The sequence below is a fragment of the Pongo pygmaeus genome, chromosome Y, assembly GCF_028885625.2.
Source record: "Pongo pygmaeus isolate AG05252 chromosome Y, NHGRI_mPonPyg2-v2.0_pri, whole genome shotgun sequence".
NCBI classification, from domain to species: Eukaryota; Metazoa; Chordata; class Mammalia; order Primates; family Hominidae; genus Pongo; species Pongo pygmaeus.
Window position 1 is genome coordinate 32502097 of NC_072397.2, and position 12701 is coordinate 32514797.

Genomic DNA, 12701 nt, shown 5'->3' on the forward strand with positions numbered 1-12701 from the left:
ATAATTTTTTATGAGTATCTTTATAAAGTCACACTCACCCTCTTTTCTCTTTCTTCTGTGAAAGTATATATGGATATAGCATACTCATTTATTGAAAATATCTAACCCTTCTCCATGAGTGATAGTAATTCCTCAGCTGCTTACATTTATTATTTTAATGGAATTTTCTCCAGATGCTTACACTATATCACAGTGCTTCTGGATGATTTTCAGTATCTCCTGGCAATACTTTGACTGACCACATTGGTTGCAAATACTGACAGAAGAGGAGCATAAAGCCAATGGCTACTATGTAGGTTATGATGAGCTACACAGCAGTTATTTAGTCGCAAGACTTCAGTAAAGTGTTTCCTCCAGAGTATCTAAATATCACTATTATTATCACATTTTCTAAAAACTGAAAACTGTAGTGTAGGATTGTATGGCCCACGTTGGCCTCTTATCAATTCCTGATTTGACAGCTGCAGTTTCACTGCTGACCAGCAGGAGAATTGATGGCAGCATATACTAGCATGATTAAGATAAGCATCCATAGTTACCCACCAAGCTGGAATTATTTTCTGTGTTGCTAGGAAGATGAGCTCCACTTTTCCAAAACTCCAGCCATGGTGTCAACAATAACACAAAATATGTGATTAATAGAAAATGTAAGCTCCCCTGTTTCAGAGATGCAGGGAAAAATGACAGTCTCTACATGTGAGATAATCACCAAGGAATGCCATATCAAGATATAGATGAATTTTATCACCTGTAGCTTAATGGCAGCAAAGTCGTTGACAGTGTGGATGGCCAGTATATTGCAGTGAATGGCACTTACACAACTGAGAAGAGGGAATATGCATCAGCAATGCTATTAAAGATAAACATGTAAATGTTAGAGAATAATTTTCATTAGTAATGGCCACTTTCTCTTTTAAACTTGCCATGTTAAGATATATTTCTCCCAACCCACCTCCTTCAGAAAATAATTTACTTACAAAAAGGAAAAAAAAACTGTTATCTTTCCATTATCAGGGATTTAGTAAATATCTGCATGCAAAACATATATTACACCTGGGAAAAACAAATAATAAGTGAATACACACATACCCAAATTTATAAATGTATATACACATTCCCTCAAAATAAAATAACTGGAACACAGGAAATTGGATAGAGACATTCATATCTGATGCTATAAGGTGTGACAGCACCTAGAAAGAAGTCTCAATTAAGAACAAATAAAATTACCTGAACTAGATATTGAAAAGGTAGTTTCTTTTTTATGGAAAGTTAGAGTGTAAAGTAGGAAATTACAGTGTAATGGTGATAACAGGAAATCAGAAATAATCTGTGGAGTCCAAGTAAATTCTGGAAGTGGTGCTGCCAGATTTTGCTGAGTGATGGAATACAAGGTGCTAGAGAAGCAGAAAAATTAAAAGTTTTAGAAATTAAGTGATATGTGTGGGCATGTTTTTGTTTGTGTGTATTTAGGTAATTTTATCAGAAACTTTTTAAGATGAAAATTAATTTAATTTTGACATTGTTATCCCAATAACTAGACTAATATGCACAAGGAAGAAAACCAAAATTATGTAGTAGTTGAATAATCAGTTTAAACAATCTTCTACTACATTCAGTTGAAAAAGTAGAAATTCATTTCATGTATACAGGAGGGTTAAAATAACACAGTCTTCATACACAATGAAATGAAGTCAGAAAACAAAAAGAGGCCAAATAGTCTTTACTCATCTAAAGTAATTGTTCATTTTCTAACACTATTTAGAAAATGAATATCAAGAGTCCATTTATTCCTTCAGGAATACCCAAAGAGAAACTCTAAAGCAATAACATTCTTAACTGCATTTATGAGAAATAAGACTGAAAAAAAGAAATGACCTAAAAGTTAAATTTTAGAAAGTAAATTTTAGCTGGGTGTGGTGACTCATACCTGTAACCCTAGCACTTTATCATGCTGAGGTGAGTAGATCACTTGAGCCCAAGAAAAACAACAACAAAACACCAAAAATGTCAGCCAGCCATGGTGGCACTTTCCTGTAGTCTCAACTATTCAGGAGGTGGAGGTGGGAGGCTTGCCTGGGCAAAGGAAGTAGGCATAGTACATTTTGCCTTGGGACTTTTATTTGCCTGTCCCCTTACCCCAGCACTTTATGAGGTTGATACCCAGGGGTAATCATGTAGACCAACGCTGGCAACAGATAAGAAACTATGACCTCAGCAGAATGGAGCTGAGTTCCAGTCAATATTCCTGCTGATTGACTACAGTAACCTCAGGCACCAAATAAAGGTCAGAGGGGAGACCATGGAAGCTACAGGCCTTGAGTGCACCCAGTGCTCAACTGTGTGATGCAGGTGCAACCTTGCACTGAGTCAACATTGTCGGTCAAATTACTCCAGCCATGAAAGTCTGCTCATTAATGTTTCCCTTCATGCTACCAGGGCTGAAGTTATCATAGACTTAAAGACCTTAATTTCCTTCTTCTCCTTGCCCTGAATCTCTGGACAGCCTTACTGTGGAAGAAAGCCTCCAAACAAAGACAAACTACAAACACTGAATTAGGCACCTACATCACTGCATAGACATTGATGCATAGTCACAAGCATTAGGATCAATGAGAGAAATATGATGTCATCAAGTGGTCAAAATAAAGGGCTGTTGGTGACTGACCCAAAAGAAATGGGCATGGACACATGGCCTGACAAGAAATTCAAAATGCTTGTTTTAAGACAATGCAGTGAACTTCAGCAAAACACAGAGAACTCTGAATTTTATCAGAGAAACTTACAGGTGAGATTAAAAAATGGGAGGAAAAAACAAACAGAAATCTTGAAGAATAAAACACAACAATATAAAAAATGCAATTGACAGCAGTGACTATAGAAGTGGTCAAGCATCAAAACTCAAAGACAGGTCAATTTAAAATGTACAGTCAGAGAAGAAAACATAAATAAGATTCATAAGATTAATGGGATAACCTCCAAACAGCAAATATATCAGACAGTGGCATTGAAGAGTGTGGTAGAGCTGGGTGTGATGGCTCATGCCTATATCCTCAGCACATTGGGGTCCAAGGTGGGTGGATCATATGTTATCAGGAGCTTGAGAGTAGCCTGGACAATATGGTGAAACCGTTTATCTATCATTAAAGAAAAATTAGCCGGGTGTATTGTTGGACATCTGTAATCCCAGCTACTCAGAAAGCTGAGTCAGGAGAATCACTGGAACCCAGGAGAATCACTGGAACCCAGGAAGCCGATGTTGCAGTGAGCCACAATCCCACCATTGCACTCCAACCTGAGAGACAAGAGCAAACCTGCATCCCAGAAAAAATAAAAAAAGAGTACAAAGCTTATTTGAAGAAATAATAACAGAAGCCTTTCAAACAAATAAAATATAAATATTCTGCTATAGGAATGTCGAAGGCTTACAATCGCATTCAATTGCTATAAAAAGATCCCCATGATTTAATATTATCAAGCCACTAAACATCAAAGACAAAGAAACGATACAGAATTAAGCAGGAGAAAAAAAATAACATACTATAACAGGAATTCATCTATATGAGTAATATATGCATATACATAATACAAATGTTAATAGATCCACAGGAAGAAAAAAATGCAAGATAATACTAGAAAACTTCAGCACCTTACTTTCAGCAATGAATAGATAATGCAGACATAATTTAATAAGTAAACATTGGATGAAAATGTGATGTAGAGAAAATGCTAAAAACAGTTATTGAACTATCCATCCAAGAGCTATAGAATAAACATTTTTCTCCACTGCATACATGAGACATCTTCCAGCATATGTCACACATTAGGTAAAAAATCACATCTTAATGAATTTGGAAAGATCAAAGTCATATCAAGTATCTCTTCTGAAATCATAATTCATAAGTATATTAAAATTAAACATGCTCCTGAATAACCAATAAGTCAGTGAAGACATTAAAGAGAAAACACCATATTTCTTGAGACAAAAATAGAAACACAGCACACCAAAACCTATGAGATTCAACCAAAGCAGTTTTAAGAGGGAAGTTATGACAATAAATGCCTTCAACTACAAGAAGATATCAAATACACAACTTGATGTTTCAATGAAGGAATTAGAAAATAAAAATCTAAACTCAAAAATAAAAAAAAGCAAAAAAGAAAACAAAGTCCCTAATAAAGGAAATCAGAGCCATAAAAGAGATACCATCACTGATATCCAGAAACAAATTAATAGTAAGAAATCAAATCAGCAATAAAAGGTCACCTATTAAAAGAAGCCCAGGACCTGATGTATTCACTGCTGCATTCTACCTAACACAAAAAGAAACTACTGCCACTTTTTTTTTAACCTAGTCAAAACATAAAACAAAAAGGAAGATATGGGAACTGTTCCAACTCATTTCATCGGGATGGCATTATGCTGATTACAAAACCAGACAAGGATACAAGAAAAAGGAGAAAACTATAGGCCATTATATCTGATAAACGTAATGTAAAAATCCTCAATAAAATACTGGGAAAATTACTTATAATGACCATTTAGAAAATCATTCACTGTGATCAAGTGAGATTACAGGGATGCAGGAATGGTTTAATACACTAGAATCATTAAATGTCATACATTATATCAACAAAATAAAGAACAAAATCCATGCAGTCATTTCAATAAGTGAAAAAAAAATTGACAAAATTCAACATTTTCTCAATAAAATCTCTTAACAAATTATGCGTGGAGCAACTGTAACTCAACACAACAAAAGACATAGACCCAAATAACCAGATAATGCCATATATACAAACCCTTAGCTAATATCACACTCAAAGGGAATTAAAAGGTGAAAGCTTTTCTGTGAAGATCTGAAGGAAGACCAGGATGTTCATTTTCACTACTTCTATTAATGTAACAATAAGAGTCCTTAGCCAGAAAATTAGACAAAAGAAAGTAAGAAAACTTACCCAAATTAGACAGGAATAAGTAAAGTTGTCCATATATGCTAATGACATACTATGGAAATCCTTAAACACACAACTAAAAAGTAGTTAGAACTAATACAGAAGGTCAGTAAAGTCTCAGCTTACAAAATCAACATATGAAGTTGCATAGCATTTCTACACACTAACAGCAAAATATCAAAAAACAAACAATTAAGAACACAATCTCATTCACAATAAGTATGGGGGATAAAATGGAGTAAATTTAACCAAGGAGATAAAAAAAATCTGCATTCTGAAATCTATGAAACACTAACAAAATGTTAAAATGACATAAATAAGTGGAAATATATTTATGTTCATTGACTGGAAAAAGCAATATGGTTAAAATGTTTATATGATCCAAAGAAGTGCACAAGTTGAGTGCAGTTTCTATCAAAACACCAATGACATTTTTCACAGAAATTGAAAAAAATCCTAAATAAATATGAAACCACAAAAATAAAACCATGAATAGCCAAAGCTATCCCGAAGATGTCAATGGGGTTGGGGATTGAATCCACGGAACTGGGATGTCACAATGCTATAAACCAATACAATAGATAACACTGAGCAAAAATAAATCTGCACCTGTATAGCCAATTGATATTCTGCAGAGATGCCAAGAAAACAAAATGAGGAAGTGTCAGTCTGTTCAATTAGTGGTGCTGGGAAAATGAGACAACTACATGCAGAAGAACATAATTAGAACTCTGTCTCTCATCGAATACAAAAATTAACTCAAATGGATTAAAAAGCCTAGTGCTGTGGTGTGCCTCTATAATTTAAGCTACTCAGGGGTCTCAGCAGGGAGGATCACCTGAGCCTAACTGTTCAAACTATAGAATGAAACACTTATGCCATTGCAGTCTACACCAGGTAATATAGTGAGACCTGACCTATAAGAATATATATTTAAAAACATTTAAAATTAAAGATGTAATGACAACACCAATCTGTGAAACAAGTAGAATAAATCACAAGACGCATTTAATGAACTTGGTCTTGGCAAGAATATTTTTTGGATAAGACTTCAACAACACAAGCAAAAAAAAAATGCACAAACAGAAAAATGAGGTTATATGATACTACAAAAATTCCTTACAGAAAAAAATAAAAATAAAATAAAATAAATCACCAGACTAATATAATGAGAGCAAATATTTGCAAACTGTCCATCAGACAAGGGGTTAATCAAAATGTACAAGGAAAGAAAAACAGATTCAAAAGAACAAGAAAATAATAACCCAATTAAAAATAAGTATCTTCTCTTTACCAAAGAATACATATACACAGCTAACAGGTGTAGTGTGTGTGTGTGTGTGTCTGTAGCTGTGTGTGCACACACACTATATATAAATATCTCAACATTTCTCATCATCACGGAATTGCAACCTCTACCTTCCAGGTTCAAATGATTGTACTGCCTCAACCTCCTAAGTAGCTGGGATTACAGGGGCATACCACCACTCCCAGCTACTTTTGTATTTGTAGTAGGGGTGGTTTCACCATGTCATCTAAGCTGGCCTCGAACTGCCACCCTCAGATGATCTGCATGACTTGGCCTTTAAAAGTGCTGGGATTAGAGGTGTGAGCCACCATGCTCAGCCTATTGCAACAAATTTAAGAAATGTATAAAATTTCTTAAATTAACCTTGTAACAAAGAAGAAATTTGCCAGGCACGATGGCACATGCCTGTAATCCCAACACTGGGAGGCCCATGTGGGTGGATCACGAGGTCAGGAGCTTGAGACCATCCCGGCCAATATAGTGAAATGCCATCTCTACTAAAAACACAAAAATGAGCTGGGCTTGTTGGTGTGTGCCTGTGGCCCCAGCTATTTGGGAGGCTCAGGCAAGAGAACCTCTTGAACTTGGGAGTTGAAGGTTGCTGGGAAGTGAGATCATACCACTGCACTCCAGCTTGGGTGACAGACACTGTCTCCAAACAACAACAACTACAGCAACACAACTAGGTGTGTTTTTACTACATCGGGATTTATTGGTTCTAATATTTTCAGGTGTTTTATTTATCTGTTGAGTTTTCTGGCTAATGTGTTGTTCATTTTTTTGTTCCTTCTGCCTAAATCCTTTTATTTCAGGAGATTCAGTCAATTAAACTTAAATTATCTCCAGAGTATGGCCCAAAATCACTTCAGCCATTATCACTGGTATTAATTCTTTGGCTTTGCAGGAGTGTTTATTGCCCTGCTAGTGTCACCAATTGCCCTAGCAATTACTAATTTTTATTTGCATAGAAGATTAAATCATGAGATTGCACACTTTTGCAAGTGTTTATAAACTTCTGCACTTACCTTTCAAAGAAAAGTAACACTTATCCCCAGTGACTCCTTATTCTATAAAACGTACATATTTTTTATACATTCTAGTGTCTTGGAAGTCTAAATGCAGATCTGAATGGAATTAGTTCTCAGAAAATTTATAGTACTCGTGAAAATCAGTATAGTAGTAGACAGAAATCATATGGAAATGAATTGTTTAGCTAATTTTGATATTCCAAGTCACAGCTCCAAATTTAGGATGACTAGAAAATCTACCACTAACATGTTAAATCACATGAGTTGGCAAATAAAACTTGTGAGATTATTTTTGAGCCATACTCTCTTCTCTCTCACTCTACCCTCATTCCTTAATTTAAGGTTATATTCGTATCCCTCATTACTATTTAGAATGCCCATTAGGCTGAATGAGAATAATATTAAAGGGAGCAGAAAAAACCACTAACTAAATCCCATTTTCATTTTTTAAAAACTATTATCTTATGACTGATAAAAATTGAATAGGAAAATTTTCAAAATTGTGAAAGCTAAATAAAACTGAACAGGGATGCATTTCAGTTAGAGGAATGATGATTACCCCATCCTTAATCTTGTTAGTGAACTATATGTATTCTATTCACTTGTTGGAAACAGAATGAGAGATATTTGTGTCACTTACATCACTGTAGGTCCTAAAGGAAGAACGTGCCAAAAAAAGTAATGCAGATTTATTTCTTCTAAAGTCTTTGCTGGAAAACATTAGGAAGCAAAGCTCATATGGGGTCTGGGCCCAAGGACCAATTTTTCTTCCAAAGATAAAACTCCTCCTGTAATTTGTTTATCAGTCTCTGCAAACATGGTGTCCATTCTCAGCATGCTGCTAATTCAAACACTTCTTGTCAGTGAATCCAGTATATTTCCATATCAAATCCAAAGAGAAGAAAACAAGATTCTGTATAATTCACTATACATGGAAAATGTAAAAAGGTAAATATGGATCCCTAATCACAATACAAATACATATATCTGGTTTAGGAAATAGTGAACCACGACTTGACATAATGCAGTCAATTTAAGCATTTGACATAATTTAGTCAATATGTCAAATAACTTGACATATTATTTCTTCAGCAAACATTGTTTCAAGGAAATAGACAATAAACCTTCTATGAGGTCTAAACTACCTCTTAACACCAAGATGATACTCCTGTATTCAAGTAGTAAGAAGAAAGGGATATATTTCTCATAAGTTTTCTTTTTGTGCTCTGCAGCCAATGTTTGCCGCCGACATTGACTAAAAAAAAAAACGGCACAAGTTCTAAGCCAAATCCAACCATGACACTAAGAAAACTAACTAGCAGATATTTCTTATTTGGAAAGGAATACAAAACAGTGAGTCTTTTAAGTTCCACTTGTTAGATGTTAGTCATTTTGCATTTAAAATACTGTTTCTTGGCTTGATGCACTGAAGTTATTAATCAAGTAAAGTTTCAATTTAAATAGAATGGAAATCTAGACTTTGCATGGTTATAGAACATGTAAATTCTATTTTGTTGGGGGGCCGTATGAAGCAGGTCATAATAGGTTCTTTCTAGACAAACTATCAGAGAAATTTTGTGAAGGTCAATTAGTCATTATGGGTGGGAAGCAATATTCAACAAAAATGAATAGGAAGGAAGACAAAAGGCAACAGTACTTTTAAATCAAGTAAATATTGGAATGGAATTTAGACAGAAAACTTTTCTGACTAAAAATTCTGTTAATATAATAAAAAGACATGAAATGTGTAAGAATACAATGCAAATTACCAGAGAGACAACATAGTATTTCCCCAGAAGATGGTGGTCATTTGTTAAAATATCAATGGGAAAAATAGACGTAGTAGTTTAAAAAAGAGGGAGGGAAGAATCAAGAAGTTATCTATTTTATTTTTATTTTATAAGATGTTCATTTCCTGAACTTTCTTTGCATTGCTTTTATTCTCATAACTTACCATAAACATCCTTTCCTCCAATTTGTTAAGTTTTAAAGTAGAGTATTAAATTCCTCAACTTCTGTTGTTTGTTATTCTGATCTAAATCACACCTTTAACTATATGCATGTATTTATTCAAAGACAAAACCTTTATCATATTTTAAAATACATCCTCCTGGACCCAATCCATCAATGTGATTGATTTTTTCCTCTTTCGTATAATTTCTTTTATTCTCTTCTTCACTGCCCTGATTTCTTTATCTCACATATATAAAAACTCCATATTTTACGATCCACAGCAGAGACTGTCTCTTTTGGTACTGACATTTTTCTCTGCTTTTAATTTCAACAGAGAATTTCTATTAGCTATTTTATTTCCATCAGTTCATATTCTGTCTCAGGTTTTATCCCACAACAATGAAGTCACAGTCCTTTCTCAAAGGCCATGAGTGACACCCTAACTGCTAAATTTAAAAGGTTACATTGAATTTCAGGTGAATATTTTTTCCATTGATAATATGCTCTCACTTGAAAATTCCACTTACCTTACCATCCCCAACAGTCTACCGAATATACTATACTTAAAATAATCACATTTTTTGCCGAATATTATATATATATATTATATATATTTTTTTAATTTATTGTCTTTGTTGTTTGTTTGTTTACTGAGACAGGGTCTTCCTCTGTTGTCCAAGCTGGAGTGCAGTGGTGTGATCAAGAACTCACTGCAGCCTCAAACTCCCATGCTCAGGTGATATTTCCACATCAGCCTCCTGGGTGACTGTGAATACAGGCACACAGACTAGCTAATTTTGTTAGAAATGGGGTCTCTCCCATGTATACCAGCCTTGACTTGAGATTCTAGGATCAAGTCATCTGCCTGCCTCAAGCTCACAAAATGCTGGCATTGGAGGGGCTAGCCACCAGGCCTGGCCAAATATAAGTTACTTCTTATTCACCCTCTTCCTTGAACTATTTCTGATAAATTTGCTCTCAATCTCCCAGTTATCTCTTCCTGTACGATGGATTTCTGAATGGTACTATGAGTCCCAAATGGTAATCTCCTGCCACTCTCTTACCAAAGACCAAATCATATATGGCTCTATTACACATACTCATGTTTAACAGGCAATTTGATCTCAAGGCTATACACTGAATTCTGGTGCTTCTTCCAAACATCTTCCCCCAAGTGTATCCCATTTAACCTGATAGTAATTACATCCTGTTTCCAAGGCCTAAAACTGTAAGGTCATCCTTGATGCTTTTCTTTTCATCTCCTCATTTCTATTGATCCTCAAATTCTGCATGTTTTCCTTTTAAAACAGGTCCAGAATCTAACCACTTTTCCCTATTCTTCCTGCCATCACCCAGATACAGGTTATCCACATTTCTCATCTGATTAACTCAGCCTCTTTACTGATCTCCTACCTTACACTATTACAAGTATTACACTATCACTACTATTACAACTAGGTGAATTATATCTCAGATACTATAAAATTAACCATTTTAAAGTACACATTCAGTGATTTGCAGGATATTCCCAATGTTATGAAACCATCACTATTATTTAAATATAGAATGTTGCCCTTACCTTAAAAAGTAACTCTACCTATGAACATTCAATATCAGCTTCCCTTTTTCCTAAGCTAAAACCATGGTCTTTATAATGTCACAAAAAACCATATATTATTTTCTTCTTATTCTCTTTTCATATCTTCTTCTACCATCCTCTTTCTTGTTCAGAGCCTCAGTATACACTGTGACTTCAGCGGTTTTCCGCTCCTTTTTGTTTCAAGAAGTTTGCTCAAATCTCCTTTGAGCTTATGCTATTCACCTGCTTATAAATGAACCCAAAATCCTTATCCTTCTTACATAAAAATAAAATCACTAGATATTGTCACTACTTTCCACTAAAGCAAAAATGTAAGTTCCATCAGTACATGGATTTTGTCTTTGCTCAGGTGAACTGGCATAAACAATACCAGATGTATTCACAGTTAATTTGATCTTTTCTCATTTATTTATTTTTTATTTTTGGCACATGAGTGGGGTGTGATTAAATCTTTCTCTGTTGCTCAACCTGGAGTGGCAGGATCTCAGTTCACAGCAACCTCCGCCTCTCAGGTTCAAGCAATTCTCCTGAGTCAGTCTCCTGAGTAGCTGGTAGCTCAGGCACCTGCCAGCTTAACTGGCGGTTTTTTTGGTTTTTTTTTTGACATTTTTAGTACAGACTGAGTTTTGCCATGTTGGCTAGGCTGGTCTCAAACTCCTGAATTTGAATGCAATATATTATATAGACAAAGGAATACTTAGGGAGTTTTTAAATTATAAAGCTGTTTTTGTTCATTAATAAGAGTTTACTTTGAAAGTGTATTTTCCTTTAGAAAAAAATTAACTCTTTTTTTAGTTTGTTTTTGATCAACTAGTTTACCATTTTATTAGCTATCAGGTATATATTTAAAATAATTTATGTCAGACAATATTAAATTAAAAATATATGTATTTCTTAAGTGTTCCCCTATACTTGGTGTAGGTAACTAAACTGAGTTTTATTGAATCATATGTTAAAAAACACTGAAACCTTAGTGTAAAAAGTAGCCAAATTTAATGGTACAAAATGTTTGTATTTAAAATGTGTTCATGAGAAATATTTTAATAAGCCAAGCCTTGAAGTTGCTTAATGTTATTTTATTTAAATTCTAAGAGAGGTATGGCTTTAAAAATCATAATGTGAGAAGAGAAACTTTGAGTGCATTGTATTACTTCTAAATATCCACCTCTGTCCAACAAAGTAAGTAGTAATGTTCAAATCTTACACAGAATTGAAACTTAGGGTGGGAAGTCATATAAGTAAATTAACAAATGATAACAAAATTTAGTTCATTTCAAGAGAAAACTGAGGTTTAAGAATACAATTCACAACACATTCTGTACTGATCTTTAATTGGAAAATGTGAAGTTATATTTGTTTATGTTTTTATCTATGTGAGTGTATTTTCTAGCACATTGCAGAATTTTCTAGCTAAACTCACTGCTTAAAAGGTCAGATCTTTATTTGTCTTGTGGGATCTATGTAGAAAGAAGAGTTTCCTCTATAAAAACACTTTTGTTTTTGTTAATTTATTTACAGTCGCATTGACATGGTAAATGTATATAATCAAAAGATTTTTTTAAACAAACAAATTTTTTTAAAAAACAAACAGATAATGTCATTAAAATATGAACCTAAGGGATCTGTTGTTAAAAATCTGTATAGTTACTGGATTTGTTGTTAATATCAAAATTTAAAATACTCCTTCAAAGATGGCTGTATTGATAAATGAGTTGTTGTTGATATTAATTTGTCACTTGATGAAAAGACAAGTGGATAGAATTATTTTCATACTACAAGCATTATTTTTTCTTCTTATCTCAGGTTGTGAGCAGCTTTTGAGTGGGAATATCTGCTCTCTGTTAGATCTCACCCA

General features: G+C 34.2%; 1 pseudogene; it reads right to left on the reverse strand.

The window, feature by feature from the left end:
- Nucleotides 1-390: 390 nt before the first annotated feature.
- LOC129025991 (testis-specific XK-related protein, Y-linked-like) lies at nt 391-867 on the reverse strand (annotated as a pseudogene).
- Between the last annotated feature and the right edge of the window lie 11834 nt (nt 868-12701).